General features: G+C 43.2%; 1 protein-coding gene and 1 pseudogene across 1 annotated transcript in view; both read right to left on the bottom strand.

Annotated features, from left to right (window-relative positions):
- The window catches only part of Ahrr (aryl hydrocarbon receptor repressor), a 69,489-nt gene extending 62,206 nt beyond the window's left edge, over nucleotides 1-7,283 (bottom strand). Inside the window, exon 1 of the mRNA XM_057790086.1 lies at nucleotides 7,230-7,283. The gene's annotated coding sequence lies outside the window, so the exon portion shown is untranslated. The remainder of the gene's footprint in view (nucleotides 1-7,229) is intronic.
- On the bottom strand, nucleotides 7,043-9,759 carry LOC130887660 (carboxypeptidase M-like; annotated as a pseudogene).
- Nucleotides 9,760-15,075: the final 5,316 nt, after the last annotated feature.

The raw sequence follows: 15,075 nt of genomic DNA, 5'->3' as shown, positions 1-15,075 counted from the left end.
TTTAAGTTTCATGTCTTCTCTGCCTTGTTTCTATCCTGCTTGATTTAGGCTTTTTTTCCTGTCCCAGCTACTTCAGTTAAAAGCTTAGATTATTTATTTGATACATTTTATTTTTCTAACACGCACTTTCCGCTGTTTCTCACAAAGTTTGATGTGTTCGTGTTTTCATTTTTATTTATTTCTATTTTTTAAAATTTTGAGTTCCTTATTTTCCAAATATTTGGGAGTTTTTCAGATGTTTTTCTAGTTTAATTCCACTATATCAGAAAACACACTTTGTATGATTTCTGTCATTTTGGATTTATTAGGGATTACGTAAATTTTACAGTAAAGTCTGTCTTGTTCTATGTTCCATGTGCACAGGACCAATGTGTATTCTGGTGGTGTTGAAAGATGTGTATTGTAGCTCAGCTCCCCTGAGTTCCAGTCAGCTGTCATTTGTGAATTCTGTGTCTGTCATGATGTCCTGTTTATTTGTTCTATGGATCAGTGAGAGAAGCTTATCAGTACCTGTGATGAACCATTTTCTTAATTGTGCTAGTTGTTGGGTGTACTCACACTTAGGATTACCATGTTTTCTTAGAAGATTGGCAACTTGGTTAGTTTTCCTTTGTCCCTAGTTACATTCTTTTGTCTTTCGCCTGTAAGCAGAGACTGCTTGTTCCTTTCCTGGCTGCCCAGACATGAATAATGACACTAGGACAAATAATTTCCCCCATAAATTCAACAATTTAAATGAAATGGAGCAATTCCTTCAAGGACAGAAACTATTAAAATTCTCTCAAGAAAAACAAATAACTTAGATAGTTCTACATCCCAATAAAAAAAGCTCAAGCCCAAATAACTTTCCTGATATAGTCCACTAATTTAAAATATAAATAAGACCAGCTCTATTGTTTCTGGTAGAAAAACTAAACAATACTCATCTGTGAGTTCAGCCCTGCTCTACTATCAAGGTATTGCAAAATAAGAAAATTATTTGTCAGTATCTTTTGTGAACATAGATACAGAAATCCTCAATTAAATATTAGCACATAGAATCCAGCAATACAAAATACATCAGGCCTCAATGGATTTTATCTAAAGAAGTCAGTGCTTCTTTTTCCAATTCTCAAGAATCAATTATTGTGATTTATTATATTAATATTAATAAACTAAAGAAAAATATGATCTTATTACCTACAAAAATCATCTGACAAAACCCAAATTCAATTATGATCACTAAAAACCTCACCTAAAGCTATGGATAGAAGGCAGTGTAAGAAACTCAATGAAGAACATCTCCAGAAAGTCTACAGTTAGCACCCTACCTAACGGTAAAAGACCAAGTCGTCCCCCACAATCAGGAACAAACACATATGTTGTGTTCCTCTACTCCTATCACACATCATATTGTGGGTTAGCCAGAGAAATAAGGTAAGAAAAATAAATAAAAGTAATAAAACTTGGAAAGAAAGAATTCAAACTTCATCTCATCACAAGAAATGTGATGGTACCTATAGAAAATTCCCCCAAAGAGAAAAAAAAAATTGAAAAACCTTCTACAATCTGGCTTTGGTGGGACATACCTTTCACCCCAGCACTGGAAAAGCAGAGGCAGGCAGAACTCTATGAGTTCAAGGACAACCTAGTCTGCATAGTAATGTCTAGGCACATCAAAGTTATGTAGTTAGATCCTGTCTTAAAACAAACAAAGAAACTTCACATAATTAACTATTAAGAAATGTCAAAGGCTAAAAGTACAATATACAAAAGGTAATCATACAACTATATCCTGGCAATAAACCAATGGAATTTAGTTTTTTTTAAAAAGTTATAACATTTAAAATAACACCCAAGTAAAAATTAAATAGTATTTATAAAGTTCTCACATGTGTAAGTAGGCATCTAGAAATCAGGAATGATTAAAGGGATATCAGAAAAAAGTTAATATAATGAAAACTATAAACTACAGACCCAAGCGGCTCAGTGAAGCTCAAGCACAAAAAAACATGAGGAAGATTACACTGAAGTATCCAAATTGCTTCATATCCAACTCACTCATAATCCGTGACAAATAAATTAATTTTAAAATCCAAACACTACAATATTTGATACAGTAAAATACAACAATAAAGGACAGCAACAGCATCAGAAGGAATGAAAACAGAAAGATTCAGAAGGAACCAAGTTAAAGCACTTTTTTTTAAAAAAAACGATGATATAACTTAGAATTCTACATATTGCCTTTCAAATTCTTTTGTTTTTTAATTTTTGAAATGAGGTACTGGAGAGGTGGATTAGTACTTAAGAAATTAGTACTTATGAGGACCAGAGTTCAGTTCCCAGTACCCACGTCAGGAAGCTCTTAACCATTTATAATTCCAATTCATGGGATCTAATGTCTTCTCCTGGCCTCTGTTGACTGGCACACACGTGTGCGTGCATGCACAAAAACACACACACAAATACATACACATGATACACCTTTAAAACTAAATAAATAAAACAAGAGCTGATAATTTAAACAACAATAATTATTGTTTATTGTGAGATTTATGAGTTGTGTATACCAAAAGTCAACACGGAAGAAACCATCCAAGAGGTGGTATAGAAATACTGGGAAACAGACTGGCTATCCACCTGCTGTTTTTAGGTTCCAAGTCACTTTTGCCTGCTCAGCATGAAGATATTGGGTTCTTGGAGTACTTCTATTTAGAGCGAACATGATGTTATGCCTGCAGGAGAGGGCACCGTAGGGACCCTGGAAGACAAGGGGTTCTTTTTTGGTTCTGGAACTAATTTTTCTCTTAGCTCTTGCTTGGCACTACAGAGGCTAGAAAACTTAGCAACTTCTTCTGCCACCTGTAGGATTGAATCATTTTTCATAAAAGGCTTGAATACCATCTCTGCAAAAGGACCCTCCTGAGGTACTCTTCCACTACATCGGGGTACTCTTCTGAGTTCCCTTCTGAGTTCTGAGCACCTTTATAGTTGCTCTAGTATTAATACTTAATATTAAATTTAATCAAATTAAAGTTGAAAACTGAATCAATCTAAGAAATGATCATACAAATATACAAATATTCTAGAAACACACACATACAGCTTGCAAAGGATTCACTTCTACATAATTGTTTGGGAGGAAAGTGGAGTCTAGACAGCTTGGTTGGCAGAATAATGCTCAAATAAAGCCATATCTTCCAATATTGATAATTAGCTACCTGTGTTGTTTTTTTGTTTTTGTTTGTTTTGGGGGTTTTTTGTTTGTTTGTTTTTTTGAGACAGGGTTTCTCTGTGGCTTTGGAGCCTGTCCTGTAACTAGCTCTGTAGACCAGGCTGGTCTCGAACTCACAGAGATCCGCCTGCCTCTGCCTCCCGAGTGCTGGGATTAAAGGCATGTGCCACCATCGCCCGGTTCCTGTGTTGGTTTGTAAACAAAGTGGGACAAAGTGGCTATAGTAAAATTCTTCCCATCTTTGTAAGAGGCTTGAACATTTCTTTATTAAAGGATGCAGAAGGGGCCACAGGAATGGTGCAATAGTTAGGAGAGCTTACTACTCTTGCACAGGACCCAAGTGTGGTTACCAGCAACCACATCAGTTGAGTTACAAGCACCTGTAACTCCAACTCCAGAGAATCTGATTTTAGAAAGACAGAGGAGCTGGTCTGGTCATGAGCTTATGTAACCCCAGAACTTGAAATAGTAAGGTAGAAGAATCCTGATCAAGGTCAGCTTCAGCTATATAACAAGACCCCATTGTAGGACACAAATAAATTAATTAATAAGTGGGTTTTTAAGTTTTAAGAAGAGAAAACGTGTGGTACAAGAATGGTCATACTGTGGTCAGCTGACTTTCAACATAGTTCCAAGCTTACCCAGGAAGACAAAGTCTCTTCAAAACAATAAATATCCACTTGCTAAAGAGTGAGACTGGACCCCTGTCTGACACTACTTGAAAAAAATACCCAATATTAATTAAAGACCTAAATGTAAGAGTTAAAGCTTCAGCAGTCTCAAAAACATAAGGATTACAACAAACAAAATAATATAAGCCTTCCTGTTCTTAAATGTGACAATATTCTTAGTTTTAGCATTAAAAACACACACAAAAAAATAAAAATAGAGGATAAATTGGATTTCATCAAAATAAAACGTTTGCCTAAAAGTACACTATCAATAAGTAAAAGGAAGTGCTAGAGAGATGTTTCCGAGGTCAAGAGCATTTGTTACTCTTGCAGAGGACCTGGGTATGGTTTCCAGTACCACATGGTAGCTTACAACCAATGGTAGGCATGATGCATGTGGCGCCCATAAATCACCGCAGACAAAACACTCATCCACACAAAATACAAAATAAAACATTTTTTAATTTAAAAAGAAAGTAAAAGGACGATGCACCAAATAACAGAAAACCCTGACAAGTTGTAGCACAGATGGGCCAAGAAACTACTACAATTTAACAACAAAAAAATAGGGGAGGGAAGGAAGCTGCAGGAGTGATGAGATCAGAGGAAAATCTTCAGATTGAATGGGAGGATACCTAAGGAAGTGGGGGATGAAGGAGCAGGAGGGTTTGGATGGATGGATGGGTGGTGAGTATGGTTATGAGCTGGAGCACGAGAGATACCTGTGGGAAGGGATAAGGATGTGAAACGACATTCCGAAGGCCCACCTTCCCAGGAATGCCTGTGAGATGCTGGTCTCAGCCTATGTCCAGCCACACACCTAGTCAGTGGAATTCTCCAAGAAACCAGGTTGGGTAAGCAGTGGCTGGAGGCCAGCATATAAAGCCATCTCACTGCATCTGCAAGGGACTTACAACTCAGACAGGAAACTTCCAAGCCACACCCAGGCCTGGTCCCAGAGAACAGGCCAGAGATGCTTTCTGACACCCTCAGAGGGACACACACACACACACACACACACACACACATACACACCACCCACTGGACTACCCTACGGGTCAAATAAAGTGAAGGAAGGGGATTACTCTTACATCCTAGAAGAACCCAAGCCCCAGCACCACAAGCTTGACCGGCCTTGTGGCCAAATTCCTGCCATGGGCAGGAATGAGTGCCAGGGCAGGAAGAGAACTAGAATGGGGGCAACCAATGGCATGTAGGAACACAGAGGCCACAAAAAGAAGGCACTGCATACAGCCATACAGCAGGCACTGCAACAAGGGCTACAATCTGGGTGTGGCATAAGCCTGCCTAGACTCATAAACAGCCTCTCGCTGGTGATCACTCTAGCCGGGAATATGTTCCTAGATATCTCTGCTGAAATGTGAAGAACAGTCCTAAAATGCAGGTTCTTTCAAAAAGCACGAAGAATTGATAAATGCTGCTCTATACCCTATACAGTAGAGAGCACAAGAAGCAACTTGTTGGCATCCACAGTAAGCCTCTGTGAAGTCTTTCCAAACAACTGCTTTGAGTTTTGTCTTGCACCTTGGTCTCCGCCTATGTCCCCAGCATAGAGTTAGCATCACTGCAACTGACCACTCTATTTTACCAAAGGCTGTGTGTCCTTCTCTAAAGGATCAGAACAACTACACACAAATGTCCCTTGTGGTCAACTACATCTCTTTTCCAGACTTTAGAAGCAGATAGGAGACATTTTTTCAATGAAGACTGTTTGAGGAGACCGTCCACAATGGACTCTTGGTGGCACAGAATAGGGTCTTTTTGGTATCCAGAGGTGAGCCATGGGGTCATGGGCAGCAGACATGTGAGTGCTCTATGAAAACCCTATGCTAACAGCAGGGCCTGCCCTCTCTGGCCTGTGGATCGTCTACCCACTAAGACATAAGCTGACCAAACTTCTAAGCAAAAGTAACAGTTGTTCACTTTATATAACAGACAACTAGAAAGTAGAAATAAAAAGCAGTCTCCTGTGTGCATGGTAGCAATATTTCAGTATTCTTTCTAGTCTTGGATTCGTGGTAACCCTGAGACCATGTTTAACTACTGGGAAGGCAGGGTGGAAAGGTCACACTTGTTTTGAACACAAACACTGCCCGTGCTGTTAAGGCACAGGCAAATTATTTATTTCCATTTCTTCTTCGGTAAGATGGTTGACAACAGACACCTCATGAGGCTGCTTCTTTAAGCGGAACATGGAACCCAGTCAGGAATAATCAGCACCTTCCCATGATGGAGACAGTCACTGCATACTGCAGCAAGGTCTCATACCAAGGCAGGCGAAAAAGTGAACTAGGCTCTGAGGCCGAGAGTGTCTCCTTCTGTGGACCCACTGACCAGACCAGAAGAAGTCCAGCTACACTGTCCAGTACCCTAAACTCTGGGATATAATCCCCAAGGTGCACACAGAAACTTCTAGAGCAGGGCCTTTAAGTTTAGCTGAACACACTCCTGAGAAGCCAAGCTATACCTCCCACCCTGGATAAGGGGTAGCCACAGTTAGAAAGATCTCATGAACCCAAACCCTGGAACCAGCTGCAAAATAGAACTTTTGTAGAGGGACCCATGTACCAGAATGGTGTAAAGCTTGTGCCTCCTCCAAGAGACTCCCTGAGGCGGGGAGTGGGGGCAGACGGTCATCTCCAGCTGGGAGAGGGTTCCATAACTGGAATTACAAGAGCAACACAGGAGCTGAGGACTTCAGGGTTCATGCCACTCAGATTTCCAGCAACACCAGGGCTCCTGCCCCTTTCTGAAAGGAGCCACACTCTGGAATTTTCTGCCACTCAAGATTGGAGGGGACAGATATTTCTGAAGCCACTAACTGGTGAATTCCTGGAATGTAATTCCCTCCGAAATGTGAGTCCCAGGTTACTGTCCTCTGATCTCTATGAAGGAGCTGGCTGCGCCACTTCTACTGGCTGTGCCCGCGGTGCCCCAGTACTGGGAATGGCTGAGGCGGACTGTGGGGAGCCCCTTGCCAGCATCTGCAAAAACTTCTAAAAGATATTAGGTCCAGGGCAAAGAACTCCCTAATGCGGGACAGGTTATGCTCATTTGCATTGCAAGAGTGAAGGGGGTTGGGGACAAGATACCCAAGTTGGGGAAATTAAGGTCCTCAAACCGTGGAACCTGATTAGCTTTCCTCAAAGATTTCGGATGTCAAGCGAGACGCCCCTGCAGTGTCCACCACTTTGAGCAATTCTGCGTCCCCCAGACGCAAGAAGGAGTCGGAGAAGGAGCCCCGGACCAAGCAGGAAAATCCCAGAATGGCTACTGCAGAGGCAAAGACCAGAGATCCCTTGAAACCCAGGAGCACTTACCCGGGGCAGGCGGGGCGCGGAAGATTGGGCGCGCCCGCTGAGGGAGCCGCAGAGGCCGGGAACTGTCAGCTCTCTCATCTCCGGGACCTGCCCTCAGGACTTGAGAAGGAAAGCCCCACCCCGGCACGCGAGCCGCCCTGCCCCGCCCGGAGCTGCAGGAGCAAGGGAAAAGCGGCAGGGGGCGCATGCACATCCTCGGCTCTATCTGCCCCGTGCCCTTTGAATATCAGGGGTTCCCAGGTCTGACTGCCTGGATAGAGTGGCACCGCCTGCCCTTTGAGCCTACGTGATCCTCCGAGGTCTTTGTGCCTATATGTGATCTTACCCTGGGCCTCTCAAATTCCCAGAGCAAGCCTCCAGTTTGTGCACCAAATTTCACCTGGGCATGAGGAAGTCCAAGTAGTCTCCTCCATGTTGCAGAGTTGTGGGTTGGGGCTCCTTGGACTCTAGGGTCAGAGAATGAGATCAGAATAGGTAACCTGGATTTAATGTGACCCTCCTAACCTGATCTATGCAGTTCTTTGGAGAATCAAAAAGATTAAAAATACAGTATTTTTATACTTCACGAAGTATAAAATATTAGTTTGTTTCTTTCTGACACAGAACTTACCTAAGAGACATATTAGACACATTGGGGTCCTTTGGGGGAACATTCTCATCCGAAACTTTTCAGGATAAAACATGGTTAGGTTCAGCCCTTAAACGTACCTGTTCTGTTGTCCTGCCTGGCCTAGGTATCAGGACTCCTGCTAACAAGCTCAAGGTACCTTTCATGGAGTCCCTGAAAGCTCTCATGTGGGCAATCTGCCCTCCATGTTCTAGTCCTCATCCTGCCTTCCATTTAGGCAACCAGTCCTGATTTTGACTGTGCCCATGTTTCCAGTTCCTGGGACACAGCTTAATGTCCATTCAGTAACGTTCCCCAGTTCCCCTTGTTTGCTCCCTGCCCCGCACAAGCTGCTTGGTCAGAAGGCATTCTCTAGAATCTTGCAAGGGACTGGTCCTGAGAGCACAGAGGCGAAAGGTACCTTGTCTTTTCCATGCACAGCTCTGAAACTAAACAGCTAACATCTTCCAGTTTGTGAGTTCCACCAACAAATCTGGGGATTTGGGATAGCTTTATTCTGTTCTCTATTCTGTAAACATCTCTGCCTGACAGAAAACATAGGCTCAGGAACAGGGACTGAGTAAACGTATTCCTATTTGGATCTGGGCATCAAATGATGTGCAGATACACTACCATGTTTTAATCATTGATTATTATCTTGATATGCTTTTTGGTAATGCAAACTATGCATAGAAAATTTTGGTTTGCTAGAAGTGAGGTTACAGTAAACTTCATTTTTCTTCTTTTAAATTTTCAAGATGTTTGTGATTCTTGTATAGTTTTGTTAACAGGTGTGCAGTGTTTTTTGATAATCTGGAGCAAACAGAACTGCAGGTGTAATGAAATGGTGGTGGCATCTGAGAGACGGAGAGAGGTTCTGCTATGCACAGCCTGTTGATCAGGGAACTGGCATCCATAGGTACCCTAAGAATTCGGGCTTTGCTGTCACTTTCAGGACCTTTGGAACTTTACAGAAAGAGCTTCACTCCTCTTTCATGGGGAAGACAACCTTTATATTTCAAGACAAATACAAGTCCCACCACACTTACCTTGTCTCCTCAGAACCAACAGGAAGGGGAGCTTCACTATTGATTCCTGAACTGGCATGGAAATTGAGGATGTCTTTACCAAGTACAGCAGAACACTTGGTCCTTGATACCTTCAGGGTATAGGTCATCAATATTAGATGTTCTCACAGTTTCAAGTCTCTGTAGAGATAACCCTTCAAAAGAAAGTACTACCTTTAAAGCCAGGAACACAGCAGATAGAGCACCCCGTGTTGGAAGCCCTAACTCTTAAGGTATTCCACATCAAGATGACTCTGGATTCCTCAGCAGTGTTTCCTGGACACAGGGACTAGTCTGTACTTATATGATGTGGGTTTCTCCTCTGTATGCTATGAATATGTTTCATTACCTTTGGTTAATAAGGAAGCTTCTTTGACACATTATTATTTTCAAAGCCATCAGGGAAGTTTCTGTTCAGGTCACAATCGTAATTTTCCCTCCTGATACTGAATAATTGCTGCATTTCTTGACAACTTCAAATCCATGTGGGTTCATGGAAGCATGATGTGGATCTGAGTGCTGTTGATTAGATGTGTGATTTTGGCATCTTTCCTGTGACAGTCAATCAGGTGGATCAGCAATTCTCATCCCACAGCCTCATCCCCAGGTGTATTAGCTATGTATCTGAACTCTGGAATTCCAACTCTGTGTTCCTTTGGAGACTGCCCCACAATGAGAATCCATAGGTTTCTACCGCTCACAGATTTCCTGATGTTGCACAAGTGCATGACTGAACTATAGTTCTGGGCAACCCTCTTTATGCCTTCATTCCTTCCTGGTGGTGGTATCAGAAATCCAGGGTGGCCACAACGGGCAGCAGAAGCAGAAGCCCCAGCCACAGGCATGTGAGGTCCATGTCCACCCACCAGGAGTGCATCTTGGCCCAGCTAGCTCAGTTGGTAGAGTATGAGACTCTTCATCTGAGAGTTGTTGGTTCATGTAGGAGGTCCTTCTGTCTATTTGTTGCTTTTATTAATGAATGAAGAAACTGCCTTGGCCTGTTGATAGGGCAGAACGTTAGGTAGGTGGGGAAGACAAAACTGAATGCTGGGAGGAAAAGGGTGGAGTCAGGGAGAGACACAATGGAGCCACCAGAGTCAGCCATGCTGAATCTTTGCCAGTAAGCCACTGCCACGTGGCAATATACAGATTAATAGAAATGGGTTAAATTAATATAAGAGTTAGTCAATAAGAAGATAGAGCTAATGGGCCAAGCAGTGTTTTAATGAATATGGCTTCTGTGTGGTTATTTCAGATCTGGGCAGTTGGGACAAACAAGCAGCCTTCCTGTTTGAGCATGATTAATAAAAACTCAGAAACAGAAATTGGGGTTCAACCTGAAGGTCAAAAAAGCAAAATTGTAGGAGCCAGAGGGGTCAAGGACATCATAAGCAAACCCACAGAAACAACTAACCTGGGCTCATAAGAGCTCACAGAGTTTGAATCAACAGTCAGAGCGACTGCATGGAACTGACCTTCTACATATATGTGACAGTTGTATAGCTTGGTCTTCTGTGGGACTCCTGATAGTGGGAACAGAGGATGTTTTTAATGTTTTGGCTGGCTTTTGGGAACCTCATTCTGGGTTGCTTTGCTCAGCCTTACTACAAGGGGGAGGTGCTTAGTCCTACTGCAACTTGATATGCCATGTCTTGTTAGAACCTGCTCCTTTGTGAACAGAAACAGATGGGGAGGGGAGGTGGAGAGAGGGAATGGGAGAAAAAGAGGGAGGGGAAACTGTGGTCAGGATGTAAAATAAATAAATAAATTTAACTTAAAAAGAAAGTGACCCTATAGACTCCTATATTTGAATGCTTGGTCCATAGTTGTTGGGGAGTGTGGAGCCCCAAGACCCTAAATTTCCTCTGACCCTCTGCCTACTGGAGTAAACAACTTGTTTTCCTATGCTTCCAGTGGCTCTAAGCAAACAATTTGTTTTACAATCACTCTGAGCACGAGATCCTCAGGAGTTCCTGATGGCAGGAGAGTGGTTTCTGGTGGGTCTGCAGTTAAGAGTTAGGGTGCGGCCATTAGTCAAGGAGACCATATATAAGCTGCCCTGGAAAACAATAGAGGGATCATTCTTGGGACATTCTTGGCATTACCCATGTCTGTCTCTCTCTCTCTCTCTCTGTGTGTGTGTGTGTGTGTGTTTCAATCTCCAACCCCTTGCCCGACTTGCGAACCATACTGTAGCACACAGTGTGTAGAGCAAACATTGTATTACAAGTGGAGGCCCCAGCAAGATCGGAAACTAGAGATCCCTGAGAGATCATTCTCAGGAATAGTGAGGACGAATTGAAGATGGGTGAGTATCTATATGTTTTTTCATCCCCAGACTCTTGCTTGATAGCAATTCCACATGATGCAGGTGCCACAGGAGGCACAGTTGAGATTGGGAACTAGAGACACTCTGAGGGTCGCCTTCTGAAAGACTGGTCAGCAGAAAAGTAATAAAGAGAAGGTGGGAGGGTGAATTAAAGGCCTCAAAAAGATAAAATGTACAAAGAGAATCTGGATTACAGAGAGACATTTGATTCTGGGAATTGCTAAGAAAGGTATCCTAACTTTAAAATTTGGGTATAAGGATCTGTTGCTTTGGAAAAGAGGTTCTGCTTTTGTTTCCACAGAAGATGAGGACCTGCGAAATCCTTCTAGATTAATATGGTTTTATGGACCAAGATTTTCCCAAAAGATTGCTGTGATTACCCCTCTAAAAAATTACTTTACCCAACTAACAGCAGAAAGTAGTTAAAACAAACAAACAAACAAACAAACAAACAAACAAAAAGTCCAAATTCCCTAAATGATTGTTCACTGGAGGTTGTGGGGCCGAGGGGATGCTGTAGGTGGTAGTGGTGCCAGGAGCCACAGTGGGGAGTGAGGCTCATCGCAGCAACAAGTGCTAAAACCAAGGCAAGCTAGAGCCACCCAGACCCTGCCAGGCTGCCCATCTGCATGCGGTGTAAGGTGGTGGTGGGGCAGCGTGCCCCCATTCTGCACACCCAAGAGTTTGTGGCGTGAGAGGTGGGATTTTCTACAGGACCCCCGTCTAGACCAGGCATTGGTTTAACTAAACTACCAGGATGTGAAAGGGACAGGTAACTTTCCAAAGGTCATGGGTATTAGATTTAAAAAGAAATTCTTTCTTGTAAGACATAGACCTGGCGTGTCCAGTTTGTCCTTGGGGGACATGATGGTATTCCCAATCTTTACAATGAGTAGAAGGGAGGGAAAGACATATTTCCTACTATTAATAAAAATAGTTATAGGTTAACATCTACTTCTTATCACCAGAGTGGTCACTATCCCATCTGGAGGAATAGACAAACTTAACTATTCTTCATGTAGGATCTTCTGAAGTTTGAATCCAAGTGACAGCTCCAGAGTCTGAAGTAGTTTCTTACCATGCAAAGTTGTATAGTGTTTAATCATGTGTCTATTATGACTGGTTCTGGCTGGTCAGCATGGTCAGAGGATAGATATCCTGATCTCTCCTTTCTAAGGCTGCCTCCTCTTAGCAGGGCTTTGTCAACACCACGGCCAGCTCCTCACTCACCCTTTGCTCATCAGCTGGCCATTCACCATATCCTAACAACCAGTTCTGAATGAACAAGAAGTAGCAAAGGATACAAACCTGCAGGAAACTCCCTTCAGATACCCACTTTAGCCAGCCCTAGGACTCCTGTTGCTTCTACAAATGCCCTGGATGGGCAGGGCCCGTCGTGATGTGACTGCACTGCCCCCATGCGGCTAGGCTGAGCAAACCCATGGGGGTACAGAAGATAAACATTCACCGGTTTTCCTACAACAGGCTTTCTTGCTTTCTCTGTTAAAGGCTGGATGGAGTCTGTGCTGGGCAGTTTGGTGGACTAGGAGAACAGAACACTGCTTCTTGTAAGGTGGGCACCTGCTTTGCCACTGACCCTTCTACACCCCATGAGCCACTTCCTTCCCTGGCCTTTGAAAAAACAGCAAAGTCCCCACCCCACAGTCTCCAGCCCACTTGTCACTCTACCTCCCTCAGTTGGAACCCTAAGTCCAGGCTATTTTGAATTTCTGAAAGTGACCCAGCCAAATCATACCCAGCTCAGGTCAAGAATCAAAGCTCAGGCCTTACTAATGACAGCACTGGGTCCTGGCAGGTACTCTACTCAGGGTTATGACACAGGCACACCCAGATATGTGGCACAGGCACTTCATTCTTGGGTGTGGCACACTATCAGGTGTGTGGTATAAGCTCACATATGTGCAATCAAGGCACTCCATTCTCATGTGAGGTGCAGATACCCAGATGGGCAGAGCAGGTTCTCAGGCATGTAGTAAAGGTTATGCAAAGATTATGTGATGTAGAAACTCAGGAGTGCAGTACAGGTTTGGGGCAGGCTTTCAGGTGTACAGTAGAAGTACTCAGGCATATGAAGCAGGTGCTCAAATATGCTGTGTGAATTCTCAGGTGGTGCAAGTACTCAGATGTGTGTAGCAAATCCTCAGGTGTCTATGGGTGGGTCCTCAGATATACAGTACAGATACTCAATTATAGGGACCAGATACTCAGATGTGTAGAGCAGTTTCTCAGTTGTATAGTGTGGGGGCACAGGATTATGTAGCAGGACCTAAGGTATATTATTGGTGCAGGTCCTCAGAAGTGTGATAGTTTCTTAGTTAGGGTTTTCATTGCTGTGAAGAAACACCATGACCACAGCAACACTTTTAAAGAAAACATTTAATTAGGATAGCTCACTCAGAGTTCCAGTCCATTATCATCATGGCAGGGAGCATGGTGACGTACAGGCAGATGCAGTGCTGGAACTGAGAGTGTTCCTGCAGGCAACAGGAAGTCAACTGAGACACTGGGTGGTATCCTGAGCATAGGAAACCTCAAAGTCCTCCCCACAGTGACACTCTTCCTTTAACAAGGCCATACCCACTCCAACAAAACCACACCTAATAGTGCTGCTCCCTGAGATTATGAGGCCCAATTACATTCAAACAACCACATAAGGTACTCAAGTAAGCAATTCATGCACTAAGGTAGGTCATGAAAATGCTCAGATGTGCAATTCAAGTACTTAGACATGTGGTACTCATATTTGGTGCCATATGAACATGAACAGGTGAGTGCAGAAGCATTATGGTTCTGCCGGCTGAGGCTGTAAGAGGATGGATGCAGAGCTAGGAGGGAGCAGTCATGACTGGTGGCTAGAAGTGGAAGATGAATCCAGGTAGTAGCCTTTAGATAGATGGAGGCACCCTACATTACTGAATCATGGACTTCATTGTGTATTGGCTGACCTTGAGTCATTTGCTAGTGTGGGTCAATGTCTGGGAGATAACTAACATGGATGGATCCTCAGAGCACATCCAGACTCCCATAATGGGGCAACACAACTCTGCCACCACAGAATATAGCCCCATCCCTCTGTGGTCTTATAAGCCAGATAGCACATGAAACAAACTCGCAGGGCCATCCTTGGCCAGAAACACGGATAGATCTCTATGGATTCTCATCTCTGACATCTATCCAATTGTCTTAATACCTCTATCCCTCCTAAAGCATAACCTACTTCCTTTAAGCAGAGTTGACAAGTAGGGGACATGAAGGGGTTCCTATCCCCAGAGCTGGTGTAAGGTAATGTAACTTGGTTCTTATCTCTGATTGGTTAAATCTCATCTTCCTAGCCCATCTATCCTGCTTGTCTGTTGGACATAATTTCATGTAGGAAAGTACATGTGAGACTGTGAATTTAGAGACACATGTTGGAACACAGTAGAAGAATGAAGTCATGTGAGAATTCTGAGTGCTTGTGAGAAAGCCAGACAAGAGTTTTGTGACCTCAGTTTCTTCAAAACACAGTTGTTCTTGAAATGTGTTTTTGTGCTCCTCCCAGGTGTGGCAAAGGTGAGTTTACTTCAGCGGTTATTATTCATATGTCTCCATGGAAAACATGTTTTTCCACATGTGGTTTGTCCTTGTGATTAAACACCTTACTCTTGTGATTCTTGACCCTCAGAGTGTCTGATAATTAATAAAGTTGACTGTTGCATGAGACTTTAGTCCACCTCACTTTAGGCCCCACTCTCCCAGGTTCACACGGCCAACTAGGGCATCAACAATGGGTACATCTCTTCCACCTGTTTGATTAAAAAGAAAAAACGCCAAAAGTAGGCA

The sequence above is a fragment of the Chionomys nivalis genome, chromosome 15 (genome assembly GCF_950005125.1).
Source record: "Chionomys nivalis chromosome 15, mChiNiv1.1, whole genome shotgun sequence".
Lineage (NCBI taxonomy): Eukaryota > Metazoa > Chordata > Mammalia > Rodentia > Cricetidae > Chionomys > Chionomys nivalis.
Note: the sequence above shows the minus strand (reverse complement) of the source record. Positions and strands in the feature narration are given on the sequence as shown.